The 17534-nt window shown below is 47.4% G+C and overlaps 1 protein-coding gene and 1 non-coding gene across 2 annotated transcripts in view; one reads left to right on the top strand and one right to left on the bottom strand.

Moving 5' to 3' along the window:
* LOC137316682 (zinc finger protein 850-like) overlaps nucleotides 1–17534 on the top strand; it is a gene marked incomplete at its 5' end in the record, with an annotated part of 239239 nt that overhangs the window by 26709 nt on the left and 194996 nt on the right. The window lies entirely within an intron of this gene.
* trnaa-ugc (transfer RNA alanine (anticodon UGC)) lies at nucleotides 942–1013 on the bottom strand. Its single transcript has one exon. It is a non-coding gene; the product is annotated as a tRNA-Ala (tRNA).

Here is a 17534-nt window from a genome sequence, read left to right as displayed (position 1 = left end):
GTGAGTCTCTGGAATGCATTGCCGGTTGGTGTGGTGGGTGCTGACACTGTATACTGGGCTTAAAATCGTCTCGTTTTCTGCTGCAACCAGATAATTAAAGATGAAGTATGCGAACCTGATACAACTGTGGGTGAACGGAAGAAACCAGGCCTCGGCACTTAGTCTAATGAGAAAGGAGGATCAAGGTAGATAAATCTCCGGGACCTGAGGAAATGTATCCCAGGACGTTATGGGAGGTTAGGGAGGAAATTGCGGGTCCCCTAGCAGAGATATTTGAATCATCCACCGCGACAGGTGAGGTGCCTGAAGATTGGAGGGTAGCAAATGTTGTGCCTTTGTTTAAGAAGGGCGGCAGGGAAAAGCCTGGGAACTACAGACCAGTGAGCCTGACATCTGTAGTGGGTAAGTTGTTAGAAGCATTTCCTCTTTTAAGCATAGGAGATACCTGAGGTCTGCGGACCTGATACTAGTATTTTAATTCCAGATTTTATTCAATTAATTCAATTTTTAATTAATTGAAATTGAATTCCCAGGCTGCCGTGGCGGGATTATTAGTCCAGGCCTCTGGATTACCAGTCCAGTAAACTAACCACAATAATACCGTACCCGCTGGGTAAACAGAAGAAACCAGGTCTCGTCACTCAGAGAAATGAGAAAGGGAGCGTTGCGAAGAAAGTCTGGGGGAGAGGCGAGTCTCCTCGGGCTGTGCCGACCAGCATTTCTGTTTCAGGTCGCTGTTGTTCCAACTGCTCGCTGGACATTGCACCGTCACACATTCCGATCAGTCGGCGGCTGCTGTGAACTGAGCTGCTGAGGAGACCGTGAGATGAAATCCTGCTCAGGGGCAATTTAATGATTGTGGAGCCTCAGAGGATGGAATTCGCGGCACATCGAAATCAAGATTCGCCTTTCTGTGGGTAATTCTGGTGAAAAAATAGCTTTGGAGATGCTGGGGATTGAACCCAGGACCTCATACATGCAAAGCACGCGCTCTACCACTGAGCTACATCCCCACATAGGAGTACATTCCAACGAAGAGCTGATCTCCTTCATTTTATGAGGTCACATAAGGTTTTTCTTGGGCTTCAATTCATCTCCTTTTCTGCTCCAACCATAAAATTAAACATGAAGTTTGCGGACCTGATATAATTGTGGGTGAACGGAAGAAACCAGGCCTCGGCACTCAGAGCAATGAGAAAGGGGGCGTTGAGAAGAAAGGGTGGGAGAGGTGGAGAGTCTCCTTTAGCTGTGCTGTCACCATCCTTCCGATTTCAGGGCACATTTTTCGAACGCTCCCGTTATCAGTCACTTTGCTTACGGTTGGACGGGACTAGAAATCTTCAGGCACATTGTGGCAGAGGCCGGCAAGAATATTTCGAGTCCCCGAGCTTCAGAGGAGGGTAAGGTGAGACACAGACAGCATTGAGGATAATTTCACTATAGACGGATGCAGGATTTGCCCCAGGTGTGGTTTTGTGTTTAAAGATCACTTCACTGAAAACACCTTGACGATTTGGGGCTACAGACGGACATGATGGTCAGGAAAAGACCAGTTGGTTCATCAATCCTGCCCCACATGCCTGGAGCATCGTGACTGGACACTTCCTACCGAAACCACCCGCCCCTCCCACCGGAAACATGTAATCTCCTGGGAGCGGCGACAAACTAGAAACAAATCCAGCGCCAATAAGGAGGGGAAATTCTGGGAAATTCCTCCCCGACTTCTTCGGGCGATCGAATCGAGTTGAGTGGATCACACTGAACATGCGTGGGTTAACTGTAAAACCACTCACCTTCTATATGATGCGATCTCTGCCCCAGTCAAGAACTGGTCCAGATCCATCCAGAAGGCAAAGAGTCAGCACCCACCACACCAGCCGGCAATGCATTCCAGAGACTCAGTACTCTCTGGGAAAAGAAGAACCGCTTAACATCCAGCCTATTCCCACCTCTGTGTAGTGTGAATGCCTGTCCGCTGCTCCTCCCCAATCTGTGAAACTGGGAATAATCTATTTCTTCACTCAGAGGGTAGTGAACCTGTGGAATTCTCTATCAATGAAGGCTGTGGAGGCCAAGTCACTGAATACATTTACGAAAGATAGATTTCTGCACACAGAAGGCATCAAAGCGTATGGAGAGAGAGCGGGAATATGGTATTGAGATGCAGGATCAGCCATGATCATATATAATGGCGGAGCAGGTTCGAAGGGCCGAATGTCCGACTCGTGATCCGATTTTCTCTGTTATTATTACTGGGCCCGCTCTCCAGCCCCGGGATGGGAGCCATTTCAAATGCGCGTGCGTGCTTCCATTGAATTTTATCGTGTGCAGAGCGTTCGGTTTTTCTCGAGGTGAAGAAACCCTTTCCTGTCCTTGTGTGTGAAGGTGAGGTGAGGACAAGAGGGTCTTTTCAAAATTCGAAACATAAAGCGTTTGGAGATGGCGGGGATTGAATCCTGGACCTCATACATGCAAAGCATGCGCTCTTCTATTGAGCTACATCCCCTCAGCAAAGCCTCTTCAACTTTAGAATAAAAACGTGTGCTTTCCGCTCTGTCTCTCCCGGACAACCAGATGCCCAGTCGTTCCAGGTGCTCACCGTGTTCAACCTCTGCTTCAGTTCACGGGGTTTCTGCTCCTCTTTACTTCGAACTTTCCAAAAAAAACGTCAGCGGAAATTTAAAAAATACACTTGCTAATGGTCAGTGACGAGGCTGACATCCAACCTCTGAATCATAAAGTGAGATGGATGAATGACACAGCGTCAAACAAGAGCTGGGACTGCTCGCTCAATATTGCACTGTCACACATTCCGGTCAGTCGGCGGCTGCTGTGAGCTGAGCTGCTGAGGGGACCGTGAGATGAAGTCCTGCTCCGAGACAATTTGATGCTTGTGGAGCCTCAGAAGTTGGAACTCGCTGCGCTCAGAAAGCGCGATTCGCCTTTCCGTGCATAATTCTGATGAAAAATGTATTTGGAGATGCTGGGGATTGAACCCAGGACCTCATGCATGCGAAGCATGCGCTCTACCACTGAGCTACACCCCGAGATGAAACAAGCAGCTAACCAAGGAAAGAAGAACGGATTATCCTCATTTTATGAGACCACCCATGGTGGGTCTGCCACGTGATGGATTATTTCCAGTTTCAAAGTTTGGGGAGGAGCGGGGAACAGGCGTTTCGACCACACAGAGGTAAGAATAGTCTGGATGTTGGACGGTTCTTCATTTCCCAGAGAGTAGTGAGTCTCTGGAATGCATTGCCGGTTGGTGTGGTGGGTGCTGACACTTTGTATACTGGGCTTAAAATCGTCTAGTTTTCTGCTGCAACCAGACAATTAAAGGTGAAGTATGCGGACCTGATACAACTGTGGGTGAACGGAAGAAACCAGGCCTCGGCACTTAGTCTAATGAGAAAGGGGGAGTTGAGAAGAAAGGCTGGGAAAGTGGGGAGAGACTCCTTGAACCGTGCTGTAGCCATCCTTCCTATTTCAGGACGCATTTTTCGAACGCTCCCGTTATCAGTCACTTCGATTATGGTTGGACGGGACTAGAAATGCTCAGGCACATTGTAGCAGAGGCCGGCAAGAATATTTCGAGTCCTCCTGCTTCAGAGGAGGGTAAGGTGAGGCGCGGAGAGCATTGAGTCTCATTTCACTATAAAGGGCCAGCTGTGAGTTTGTGTTTAAAGTTCACTTCACAAAAAACACCTTGACGAGCTGAGGTTACTGACGGACATGATGGTCAGGAAAAGACCAGCTGGTTCATCAATCCTGTCCCACATGCCCGGAGCATCGTGACTGGACACTTCCTACCGACACCACCCGCCCCACCCACCGGAAACATGTAATCTTCTGGGAGCGGTTACAAACCAGAAAAAAGTACAGGGCCAATTTCTGGAAAATTCTTCCCCGACATCTTCAGGTGATCGAAACCAGTCCAGGATATGACATTAACCATGTGTAGGTTAACTGTAAAACCATTCACCTTCTAAATGATGCGATTTCTGTCCCAGTCAAGAACCGGTCCAGATCCCTCAAGAAGGCAGAGAGAGAGTCAGCACCCACCACACCAGCCGGCTATGCATTCCAGAGACTCACTGATCGCTGGGAAATGAAGAACCGCCTAACATCCAACCTATTCTCACCTCTGTGTAGTCTGAATGCCTGTCCGCTGAACTCCAACCTCTGAATCATAAAGTGAGTTGTATGAATGACAGAGCGACAAACAGGACCGAGAACTGCGATTGTTCGCTCGACATTGCACCGTCACACATTCCGGTCAGTCGGGGGCTGCTATGAGCTGAGCTCTTGAGGGGGCCGTGAGATGAAGTCTTGCTCCGGGACAATTTAATGCTGTGGAGCCTCAGATGATTCATCTTTCCGTGGGTGGCGGGTGGGAGAGAGGCGAAAGACACCTTGGTGTAAGATTGGGCATTTTTAGCATGTAAAGCACACATTTAGATTAGGAGTTTTCAAAATATAAACCAGAGAAACCACTCACGTTTACATTAGGCATCTTAATGCATAAACAGCACCCGCTTATAAACATAAGATCGCTGGGAATCGGAGGATAGTCGCTGAGGATCATGAAATGGCCGAGTTAAAACTTAACCAGAATTCAGAAGGTCAGACTGAGCGAGGTGATGCTGGAAACTGTTTACACTGCAGGGTTCAAGCATTTTGCAGAAGATAATAGACGACATTGTGAATGTGTTAAGAATGTGTTGAGAATGAATTGAGAATATGTAGACCTTGAGCATGTCGAGATATAGGGGTCTTGAGTCCGCACAGACCATGAGCAGTTCTGATAGGTGTCAAGGAATGTGAATAACAAATAAAGATAAAGGAGAGTTTGCATGAAATGAGCGGTATAAAGAATTCTAGTTTTACATTTGAATTTATAGAAGGACAAGACGGCGAGAGAGAGAGACGGATAAGCAGCCACCCGAGGGTACAGCTTCTGTCCAAAGCAAGCATAAAGGTTAGTATCATGTCCTTCTGAGTAATAATATGGCCTGAAAAATTGTGTGTATTGATAGTTGCTTACATTCAATAAAGGATTAATCGTAACTATTGGTGTCGAGTCTGAATCGATCTTATAAACTGGCGACTGCGGCGTCGGACCTTGACATAAGATAATGTGGATTGAGTGAAACTAAGTGCCTCGGACGGACAAAAGTGCTGAACACAGTCAATAGTAACGGCATTGCAACGTCTTCAGCATCTCTTCAGGTGGAGCACCGCAAAGATACACGTGGTCCAGGCCAAACGGGTCCGTCCGGTCCAGGATGGACTTCCCATTTGTGTCCCCAACGCTCAAGGTCAGATCCATCGACGTCCAGCCGGTGTTCCTCTCTCACCACTGCCTCCTACTGGCCGACTGCCAATCGCAGGTGGACCAGAGGGTGGGCAGGGGGATCTGGAAGCTGAACTTGAGACTGTTGACCACGGAGAACATCGAGGAACGAAAGAGGGATTAAACAGGTTGGAGGACCGTGAAACCCCTTTTCGACTCCATGGTGCACCGGTGGGAAATGATCAAGGCCAATATCAAGAGCTTCTTCATCCTCAAAGGTGTTCAGAAGGCGAGAGAGAGAGACAAAGGGAATTTACAAAGATTGGCAACCCATTCCCTTCCTAAATGTCGACTACAAGATTCTGTCCAAGGTCATCCCCCACAGGCTCGAGTCTGCTCTGGAACAGGTGATCCACCCTGATCAGACCTGTACTGTACCCGGCAGGAAGATCACTGATAGCCTGGCGGCGCCCAGGGATACGATCGCCCTTGTGCAGGACAGGGGGTTGAACACCTGCCTCATCAGCCTGGATCAGGCGAAGGCCTTCGACAGAATATCCCAGACGTACATGATGGGTTTTGGGGAGGGAATCCGCAATTCGATTCGACTGCTCTACGTTGACATCCATCGGGCAGTCCGAATCAACAGGTTGGAGTCAGAGAGCTTTCTGATTAGATCCAGAGTCAGGCAGGGTTGTCCTCTCTCCACGGACTTGTTCGTATATTGTTTGAAACCGTTTGCCAGATCCATCAGGAAGGACACAGGTATCAGAAGGTTGACGATTCCAGCCAGTGGAGGCTCTCAGATTAAAGCTTCCCTGTACATGGACGATGTCACTGTTTTCTGCTCCGATCAGCGGTCGGTACACAGGCTGGTGGGCGTCTGCCATCGTTTTGAGCTGGCCTCGGGTGCCAGAGTGAACGAAATAAGAGTGAGGACATGTTCTTCAGCAGGTGGGATGCCCGGTCCCTTTTCCACTTCACCGTCAGGTCCGACTACCTGAAGGTGCTGGGGATCTGGTTCGAGGGACCCCTGACCTGCACCAAGAACTGTGAGGAGCGGGTCGCCAACACCAAACACAAGCTTGGTATGTGGATGGGGCGCTCCCTCTCCATAACTGGCAGGAACCTGGTGATAAGGTGTGAGGTACTCGCAGTGTTGCTCCACGTGGCCAGGGTCTGGCCCATTCCCCGCTGATCCGCCGTCACAGTCGCCAGAGCTATCCACCACTTTGTCTGGAGGTCCAAGGTAGAACACGTCCGCAGGAAACCCATGTACAAGCCCCCAGGGAAAGGGGGCAGGGTGTCCCCAACGCCGCTCTGATGCTGATGGCCACTTTTGTGTGTGGCTGCCTCGGGATATGTGTAGATCCCGAGTACATAAAAATACCAAGTGTCACTACATGCTGAGTTTCTACCAGTCCACCACACTGAGAAGGCTGGGTCTGGCCACGCTGGCCGAGCAGATGCAGGACGTTCCGTCGAGCTGGACCAGTCGGGGACGTTCCTGAAGACCACAAGACCGTCAGACAGTGGTCAGCACGGAACATTCTAGGAGTCCTGCAAGTAAAGGGAAGGGTGGATCCGATCGGGCAGTTCCCCGACCAGACGTTCGATGCCATTTGGCAGATCGTCTCGTCGCCTGAACTGACCAACAGGCGCCAGGATGTAGCCTGGATGGTGGTGAGAAAGGATCTCCCAGTGTGGTCCGTCCAACGCTGATCTAATCACAGCACCACAGCAAGCTGCCCTTGAGGCTGCGGCGAGGAGGAGGGCATCGTCCATGTCCTGGTGGGCTGCCCCTTTGTGCAGAATTTGTGGCGAGACATGAGTTGGTATCTGCCCCGGTTCATCCCCAACACCTTAGTAACACAGAACACTGTGCTCCAGAGCTGCTCCGCGGGATACACACCGGGACAGGTATCAACTGCTGCTGGAAGACAATCAACTCGGTGAAGGAGGCCCTTTGGTCCGCCCGAAACCAGTTGGTCTTCCAGCTGAAGGAGCTGCCCATGACCGAGTGTTGCCGACTGGCACTCTCCAACGTCCAGGATTTGGTGCTGAGGGACGCACAGAAGCGAGGTGCTGCCTACGGGATGGCTCTATGGGGAAAGGCAACGTTGTAAGGGCATTTCACCTTGTATTGTACAGCATGTATTAGAAGATATGTACTGTGTGTTGAATTGTAATAATGAGGTCACAGCTTGTACGATCTGTATTGTAATGTTTTGAACGGTAATTGTGACATTTACATTGAAATGTATGTATTCTTAAATTTTATGAAATAAAGAATAGTTTGAAATTTTAATAAACTATTGGGCTACAGATACACAAATCACTAAAAGTAGTGACGCAGGTTAGAAAAAAGGCAAATCAAGCACTGGGGTTCAATTCTAGAGGGATAGAATTGATAATCAAAGAATTATGTTAAACTTGTGCGGAGCCTTGGTTAGGCCACACTTGCATTATTGTAAACAGTCTGGGCTCCATATTATAGGAAGCACAGAGAGGCATTGGAGAGGGTGCAACAATGATTCACAAGGATGATACCAGAACTGAGAGGTTATCCTTATCAGGAAAGGCTGAACAGGATGGATCTCTTTACTCTAGAAAAGAGAAGACTGAGGGGTGACCTGACAGAGGTCTTCAAGTTAATGATAGGTTTTGATAGAGTAGACGTGGAGAAAATGTTTCCACTTGTGAGGGAGACCATAGTTAGAGGTCATAAATATAAAACAGTCACTAATAAATCCAATACGGTATTCAGGAGAAACTTCTTCACCCAAAGAGTGGTAAGAATGTGGAATACGCCATCACATAGTTGAGGCAAATAACGTAGATGCATTTAAGGGGAAGCTAGATAAGCACAAGAGGGAGAAAGGAATAGGGTATCCTGGTCGGGTTAGATTATGGGAGGGAGGAGGCTCATGTGGAGCATAAAGGCTGGCATAAATCAATTGGGCCGAATGGTCTGTTTCAGTGCTGTAGTTTCGTTGTAACTCAATGTACTATTTTGAGGGTGGTGGAAGAGCAGAGGGACCTGGTAGCGCAAATTCACAAATCTTTGAAAGTTGCAGGGCAAGTTGATAAGGCGGTTAAGCAAGCGTATGGGATGCATGCGTTTGTAAATAAGGGCATTGAATACACAAATATGGAAGTCATGTTAAACCTTTACAAATCACTGGTTAGGTCTCAGCTGGAGTATTGTGTACAACACTGGGCACCACACTTTAAGAAGGATGTCAAGGCCTTGGACAGGGTACAGAGAAGACTTACCTGGGTGATGCCAGGGATGAGGGACTTCAGTTATGTGGAGGGATTGGAGAAGCTGGGATTGTTCTCCTTAGATCAGAGAGGGTCAAGGGAAGACCTAATCGAGGTGTTCGATATAATGAGGGTTTTTTATCGGGCAAATAGGGGAAACTGTTTGCACTGGCAACTGGATTGTTAACCAGAGGTCATAGGTTTAAAATAATTGTCAAAACAACTAGAGGGGAAATGAGAATATTTTTCACACGGAGTGTTGTTAAGCAATGCCTGAAAGGATGGTGTCTCTTTTAGAGGCTGTCTTCGTGTCAGAGACTCAAAATTCATATTGTAACTGGGAAACTGCAGGAACAGAGTGAAACGGTTCTGCTTGTGTCCCTGGATTCAATGCACAATGTGGAGAAATCTGTAAAATTTATAAATGAATCGGCAGGAGTGAACATGGTCAATACAATTATATGAAAACTGTAAATGAAGCCGCTCATTGTTGTTGGACCAGTCCTTTCTGAGCACAGCTTTTAACTTTATTCCTGAGAGAGGTCTCATTAAGACAAGGTTCTGAACTTTGAGATGTTTGTGATATATCCACGTCATCACTTACATTTGGGCAAAGCTGCTGAAGAAATGTGTTTGTTCAAATGACTGTAACTAATAGCAATGATCAGGGGTATAACCGTGTCAGTGGAGATTTACCCCCTGTATAAATCAGGGATCGCTGTAATGAATCCACACAGAGTGCCTGCCGGAGCTGCGGTTTCCAGGCCAACAGACATTACTGCTTCTCACAGAAATGGGATATTCAATAATGTATCAGATAGAATGTATTTATTATCCTGTCCTTGCAGCCGTTGGAGTTCCAGGTAAGCCATTATCTCAGCTGTTCATGGTCTAAATCGGTATTAACTCTGCTGCTGTATTTGGCATTATTTTTCTCCCATCGTGTATTACACAGTGGACTGTTCTGTTCTATCAGTTGATCGATTGTCCTAAGTCTCTGCTATTGTTGTCTTATAGCAGCTGCATTGTATGCCTTATGATCTTGTATATCTAACCCTGGCATTGTTACTGGATTATTCTCTGTCCTGAATGTATTGGAATCGGGTGTCTGGGCTAAGAGCTGGTCTCAGACCATCAGGAGCTGTGAACAGTTTCATGTTGTGGAACTAACCTGTCCTGGAATATTTTGTCATCAATGTGTTTTCAGTGATTGATAATGAGACAGCTCACGGTCTCGGTGTCACAAGGAGGCGGCGCAATGTCCTCCCTCCCCGATAACATGGTACAGTTTAACTGGGATTTCAATGTATTTATTGGGTATCACTGTTATGAAAGATAATTTCATTGTGTGTGTATCTGACACCGCTTCAGATGTCTGGCTACTGAACTGAGTTTGTTGCTGATTCTTTCACATCTCATTCTCTGCTTCACTGTCGATGAATTCACTGTAAAATGCAATGTTTTGAGGTTATGTTGTATCAGTTTGCACTTTATCTGTTGGAATCAGGAGCCTTTCTATTTATCCGTGGATTATAAGTGGCAGCGGTGATGTCGGCGTTTTGTTCGTTGAACAATGCCGCCATCGAACGCTGTACTTTATAATTCAGGAGAAGGAATTTCAATTATTGTGAGGTGTGTCTGGAAGAGGGTTTCAATTCTGTTTATTCCTTGCATTGTAGGTGAAGTGAACAGTGTAGGTGAACAGGTGGAGAACGGGATGATCTGTAGAAACATTAAACTGTTCACAGAGGCTTCACCATTGAACAAACTGACACTAAGAACAAGATCGTTTGAACAAGGGGCTGGTGAAGGGAAAGCAGGCGCAGGATGTTCGGATTTACTCGGATGTGAAAAGGGGCATTGAGGAAGAGAGTAGAGAGAGTGCGGAGAAATAGAGAGGAGCGATTGAGAAAGAAACTGAGCAGGAAAACGAGAGATAGGGGGAGAAGGAACAATAGAAAAAGAGAGACAAGGAGAGAGATACACAGTCAGAGAAGGAGAAAGATGGGAGAGAGACAGAGCAGCAGCGGTGTGAATAATTCATCAGAATGAACTGCTGAAACTTCCAGTACAATTATGAAGTGGAAATGTGACTTGAACTTTTTATCAGGATGTTGTCAGATTGTGAGAGTTTTATTGTATTCTCTCCGGGTGTGTTTATCACTATCAGTATTAGGTCTGTTTATGTGAATGTTCCTTTCACTTGTTTACTGATTGAATAAATAAACATAATTGAAATGTATCTAAAGAATAGGATCAGTGATTTCTTGATCGAATTGAATTATGAGGATATTGTATTCTAGAAGCTATGTGTCAGTTTTATTCAATAAAGAACGAAGCGAATTCAATGATTGTATTTTAATGTAATTTTAGTTTATGCAAAGAAAATTTATTGAACACATTATGTAACCAACGAACAGTTCATTGACACTAATAACCACATAAATTAATGGTTGAATTCAATAATTGGATTGTGTGAGCTGGACCTTTAGATTAGATTTCCTCTAACACTCTGCTGCAGTCTCTCCTTGTGAATCCCAGCCTCTCCTCCCACGGCATCGAATCCTCCGTTTCCTCTTCCGTTCCCTCAGTTCATTCGCTTTCCCTAACTATCTGCTACTGATTCCCCTCCAGCTCATACATGTCCTTTTCCTTGGTCTCCCTCCCAAACGCACTCGCTCGCTCGGCCTCCAGTCGCCTCTTCTAATCCAGTCCGAAGCCTCAAACTCACCCCCACGGATCACGGTCTTTCCCGTTTTGTGCCAGCCCCAGTCGGCTCTCTCCACCCAGAGCAACAAACCTCCCCCTGTCCCCTCACCTTCTCGTCCCTCGCTCACTTTCCCGTCCATCTGGAGCCCAAATCCGGATTTAACCTGTTGGAATCCCGATGTTTAAATCCCTCCTCCCTTCCCCAACGGCACTGTCCTCTCACTCGGCCCTTCCAGTGGATCTGGTGCTCACTTTATTCACTCTCTGTATCAATTTCCCAATTCATTATTGATCATTGTGTTTAAAAACATTTCTCTGTCCGAAAGCGCTGCCCAGGTCAGTGAATCAGTTTCCACCGTTTGATGCAGCAACAAAGCTGGAAATTTCACCCCAGATCCTCTCAAACTGCTGCTTTCGCTCCAGGTCTGATCAGTAATTTCTCTGCTTCTTTTCTCTCTCTTTTACAGTTAACTTGGTGGCGATTGTGATCCTGTCCCGAGGAAAGTGCGGACTCTCCAAATGTATCACTTGCTACCTGGTGGGAATGGCGGCGGCCGATCTCCTGGTCGTTATCACTGATCCGATATTGAAATGGATTGGACTGATTTATTTCCCAAATTCATTCCTGGGAATTACTCCCGTGTGTTCGGTCATTGACTTCCTGACTTTTGCAACCACCGAGATTTCTGTCTGGCTCACAGTGGCTTTCACCTTTGATCGATTTGTGGCCATTAGTTGTCAGAAGCTGAAAACAAAATATTGCACCGAGAAAACGGCGGCTGCTGTTATCGGGGTGGTGAGTGCGCTGAGCTGTTTACTAAACATTCCCTGGTACTTTGTATTTGATCCGGAATATATAATGGACAATGTACCCCGGGGTTGTGTCTTGAAACCGAACTTTTTCACTTCACCCGCATGGGTAGCGTTTGTCTTGTTTACTGTTGTTTCAACTCCTTGTCTGCCATTCATTCTGATTTTGCTGTTCAATGTTCTCACCGTCAGCCACATTTTAGCGGCCAATAGAGTCCGCAGGGGACTCCGGGGCCGCAGCAATGTCGAGAATCACAAGGATCCAGAGATGGAGAACCGAAGGAAATCCATCATTTTACTCTTCAGTATATCAGGCAGTTTTATATTGTTATGGAGCACACTCGTTTTTTATGTTATCTCTCTGTATACAACAAATACCCAGTACTATACAGTCAGTGACATTGAGTCAGCCGGATTCATGCTTCAACTTCTCAGTTCCTGCACCAACACGTGTATTTATGCTGTGACCCAGACTAAATTCAGAGAGGAGCTGAAGAACGGGGTGAAATACCCACTGAATCTAATTGTTACATTAGTTAAATCATAGAAACGTCTGAAGTCTTTTCAACTGAAATTAAACAAAAAGTCAATGAGAGTGGATTTTCACGTTTGTCGGTGGCGTGAGACGGGCTGTGACGGATCGGGCGCCCGTTATTCACCGCGCCTGATTTTACCATCCATTGACATAAATGAATTCACGAAAGTAACTGATATTAAACCAATCATTTAAATACATTTGGAAATACCAGAGAGGAATCATATCTTACGCGACAAATGCGGTGTTGTGAAATGATACAAAGATGTGATTCTAACATGAAACTGTTTGCTGTTTTTTATTCTGGAAATAATATGATTTCAATATTTAATGTTTAATCGTGAAATGAATAAAATCAAATCCTCCTTTTCGATTGATGATTATTTCCCATCATACAGACTGCCCAGTGTGATGGACTGAGGGTGAGCTGTCAGGGTCAGACAGCGTCCTGTTCATTGGGACATTTGTTTTGACCAGAACAGAATAATAATGGATCAACACCCAGACCGTTACTAGCTGGTAAAATATTAATGTAATTTCAAACTCCAGTGGGGAGTTCCGAAGATCGTTTCCTCTCTGAGCTGCTGGGCAGCAATGTTTACTCACTGCAGGGAGTTTAATGGGACATGAGGCTGGGCCTGGTTACACAGATTTATAAGGAAACCTCATGATACATTTCTGAGACGATCAGGAGGCGGGAGATTTCTCACGGCCGCAGCAGGCCAAGGGAAAGCTCTAATGCTCCTCCTCGCCACACAAAATATGAGTTACAAATAAACTTCTCAGTGTTCTGGATCACTCAATGCCCATCGAAAGGGCGGCTCCTCCACCCATTTGTAACTAACATTATGTGGTGTCCCGTGTACGTCATAATACTCTGATTTACATATTACACGTGGTCTGACCGGAAACAGGTGGGTGTTGCTCCGGCCGCTCTTCTCAGGACCCGACCCACGGTGGTGGAGGCAGGAACTCCAACGTTAAAGGGGCGGTAAGTGACCTGACACCATTTACTAGCCTCTACCACCCCATTTCCGCCAGGCGGGGATACTTAAAATCGGCCACACCTTTCCTGACCTACGCCCGAGTATTAATCTTCGAAGCCCACAAGCTGGTCCATTGTCTCAAACTGCACCGGTTCACAACACGTGGAGGGAAAATTTCACCATCGCTGGGGGCTGAACTGAAAGAGCGGATCACCCGCCCCTTATAGAACAGGCCCGATTTTACTTTCTCCGTCAGTTTACCGCCCAAGCAGTGAAGGTGAAATTACCCCCTACGTCTCTGATCCCAAAGTTCGACAGGTGTGTGAAGCACATCACACACTGTTTGCCAAACACTGGCATGAATGTGAGCGAATCGATCCATGTATTCAGGTAAAAGGTGATAACCCCCCGCCCCTCCATAGAGACAGGATCCCTCTACCGTGGAGTCGAAGTGGGGGTTCACCCCCAACAACTCGGTAACACAGGATGCAGTGCTCTGTGGGCAGTTCCCTGGGATGCACCTCCAGATAGATATGAACTGCTGCTGGAAGGCCATCAGCTCGGTGAAGGAGGCCCGATGGTCTTCCTAAAACCAGCTGGTCTTCCAGCTGAAGGAGCTGTTCACGATCCAAGGCCCAGGAGTCGGTGCTGTGGGAAGCACTGAAGTAAGGTGCGGCCTGCCCAAAGGCTCTATGGGGAAAGACGACCTTGTAAGGCCATTTTACCTTGTATTGTTCAGCATGTATTTGAAAATATGTTCTATATTTTCAATTGTAATAACGGAATCGTAGCGTGTATGATATCTATTCTATTGTTTTGAATTGCAATTGTGGTATTTACATTGAACTGTGTGTATCCATAAATTTTATGAAATAAAGTATATCTTGAAATATTTTTTTAAAAGTTCCAGTCTCACAGTGTGTGCTGTTATTGGACAGTGAACAGTGGAAACACAACCGGACAGTAAAGATGTGGCGAGTTATAAAAAGAACATCTATTGCAGGACCAGGTGAGAATTAGGATTAATTTCTTAATGATGAGAAACTAGGGGCTGTGGAGGAGCAAAGGGATTTGGGTGTCCAGGTGCACCAATCACGAAAAGCTACTGCACATATCCAAAATTTAAAGGTCCCAATTCCTAGTCTGTCATATCCCAAGGTACTGCTGTCAGGTATTTCGCCAACTCTCTGGAATTTGCTCATATAATCAGGCCCCACTGCCGCCCTCGCTGGTCCATTCCATCCATCCAGCGCCCTCTGCATTAAAAAGTTACATTCAATCATTCTGCTCATCCTCTGCCCCAGGTCGAGAAGACTAATAGTGGCGGGAGGACCCAGACCATCAGCCTTATATGAGTTTGGAAGTTTCTGTTTTTAATTCAGGTTATTTAATTTGCAATTATTTCCCTTTTTTGTATCTTTATATTTTAATTTCATCATTGCAGATTTTGCATTTTTGAACAAATTCTCCAAACCCTTTGCGCAGTGAGTGCTCACTCCGGGCCCTTTGATTGACAGCTCTCACCACCTCCACCCCCATCCCCCACGACCCCGGGCTGACTCCTCCCACCACGTAACACGCATCACGCAACAGCGTCACTCACCTTACCGCGCTGACGTCCTTGCGCCGCGTTGCCTCAGCAACAGGCCCGCGCCGGGAGGATGATGATTGCGGCCCAAGGACGGTGGGTGGACGGGCGCTGCTGTGGGCGGGGGAGGGACCGACAGAGGGAGGGCCCGCACCGGGGAGTGGCCTGAGAGGGGTGGCGGGCGGAGTTACTCGGGGCCTCCTGTGGGCCCCGTGAATCTCCACTCTGTCAGCGACCGGTGTCGAGCTGGGCTCGGGGGGGAGTCACTCTCCCGCCTCCCCGTCAAACGGGCCGTGGGTCGGAGCCCAAAAGTGAGCGAGAATCAAACAGCACAGGGAGAGGCCGCTCGGCCCATCGCGCCTGTGCCGGCCCTGTGAAAGAGCGATCCCATTAGTCCCACTCCCCCTGCTCTTTCACCACAGTCCCGCAAATTTCCCCCCTTCAAGGATTGACCCGATTCCCTTTTGAAAGTTATTATTGAATCTGCTCCCACCGCCCTTTCAGGCAGTGAATTCCAGATCAGAACAACTCGCTGCCTAAAAACATTCTCCTCATCTCCCTCTGGCTCTTTTCCCAATTCCCTTCAATCTGTGTCCTCTGGTTACCGACCCTCCCGCCAGTGGCAACAGTTTCTCCCCATCGACTCCATCAAAACCCCTCCTCATTTTCAACCACTCCATTAAATCTCCCCTTAACCGTCTCTGCTCGAAGGAGAACAATCCCAGCTCCTCCAGTCTCTCCCGGTAACTGAAGTCCCTCATCCCCGGGACCATTCTGGTAAATCTCCCCTGAACCTTCTCTGCTCCAAAGAGAGTAATCCCAGCTTCTCTATTCTCTCCTCATAATTATTATTATTTATTAAGTGGGTTGTGCTGGGTATCTGGAAGCTGTAATTCGGTGAGTAGAAAGCAGTGGGAGGATAAGTCTGCAGATTGATTTTGGGAGATGGTGAAGACGGTGATCGTGGATTCAGACAAGGGAGGGAGGTGGTCTTTGAGACCGTCCGTGCTCTGTTGTAAGATCTCACTGTGTGTGTCTTGTTCCAGCCGTTCCCATTTGTACCTGTGACCTGACTGGCGGAGTCTGCGACCTCAACTGCTGCTGTGACCCTGACTGTTCCCCCGCGGACATCAATGTCTTCCCCACCTGTCTGCCGGGCAGTGAACCGTAAGTTTCTGTTCATGTTTTACTACATTGGCACCCGGTCCGACAAAGCTTCGATTTTAAGACCCTCGACCTCGTTTTCAAATCCCTCCATGGTCCTCGCCCTCTCCATATCTCTGTAACCTCCTCCAACCGATTTATCTCCACCGACAACCCCATGTCACTCCAACCTATCATGGAATCGAACCCACCCATTTATCTCCTCCCACACACCATCTACACTCTGCGCACAGTCAGTGCTGGGACACTCAATCCTGTTAGACACACAGTCAGTGCTGGGACACTCCGTCCTGTTATACACACAGTCAGTGCTGGGACACTCAGTCCTGTTATACGCACAGTCAGTGCTGGGACACTCAGTTCTGTTACACACAGAGTCAGTGCTGGGACACTCAGTCCTGTGAATACACACAGTCAGTGCTGGGACACTCAATCCTGTTATACACAGTCATTGCTGGGAAAGTCAGTCCTTTTACACACACAGTCAGTGCTGGGACACTCAGTCCTGTTATACATACAGTCAGTGCTGGGACATTCAGTCCTGTTATACACACATTCAGTGCTGGGACATTCAGTCCTGTTATACGCACAGTCAGTGCTGGGACAATCAATCCTGTTATACACACATTCAGTGCTGGGACACTCAGTTCTGTTATACACACAGTCAGTGCTGGGACACTCAGTCCTGTTTTCACACAGTCAGTGCTGGGACACTCAGTCCTGTTATACACAGAGTCAGTGCTGGGACACTCAGTCCTGTTATACACACAGTCAGTGCTGGGACACTCAGTTCTGTTATACACACAGTCAGTGCTGGGACAGTCAGTCCTTTTTCAATAGAGTCAGTGCTGGGACACTCAGTCCTGTTATACACAGAGTCAGTGCTGGGACACTCAGTCCTGTTATACACACAGTCAGTGCTGGGACACTCAGTTCTGTTATACACACAGTCAGTGCTGGGACAGTCAGTCCTTTTTCAATACATTCAGTGCTGGGACACTCAGTTCTGTTATACATGCAGTCAGTGCTGGGACACTCAGTCCTGTTATACACATTCAGTGCTGGGACACTCAGTCCTGTTATACACACAGTCAGTGCTGGGACACTCAGTCCTGTTCTTCACACATTCAGTGCTGGGACACTCAGTCCTGTTAAACATACAGTCAGTGCTGGGACACTCAG

Source organism: Heptranchias perlo, unplaced genomic scaffold (assembly GCF_035084215.1).
Source record: "Heptranchias perlo isolate sHepPer1 unplaced genomic scaffold, sHepPer1.hap1 HAP1_SCAFFOLD_60, whole genome shotgun sequence".
In the NCBI taxonomy this organism is placed as follows: domain Eukaryota; kingdom Metazoa; phylum Chordata; class Chondrichthyes; order Hexanchiformes; family Hexanchidae; genus Heptranchias; species Heptranchias perlo.
Note: the sequence above shows the minus strand (reverse complement) of the source record. Positions and strands in the feature narration are given on the sequence as shown.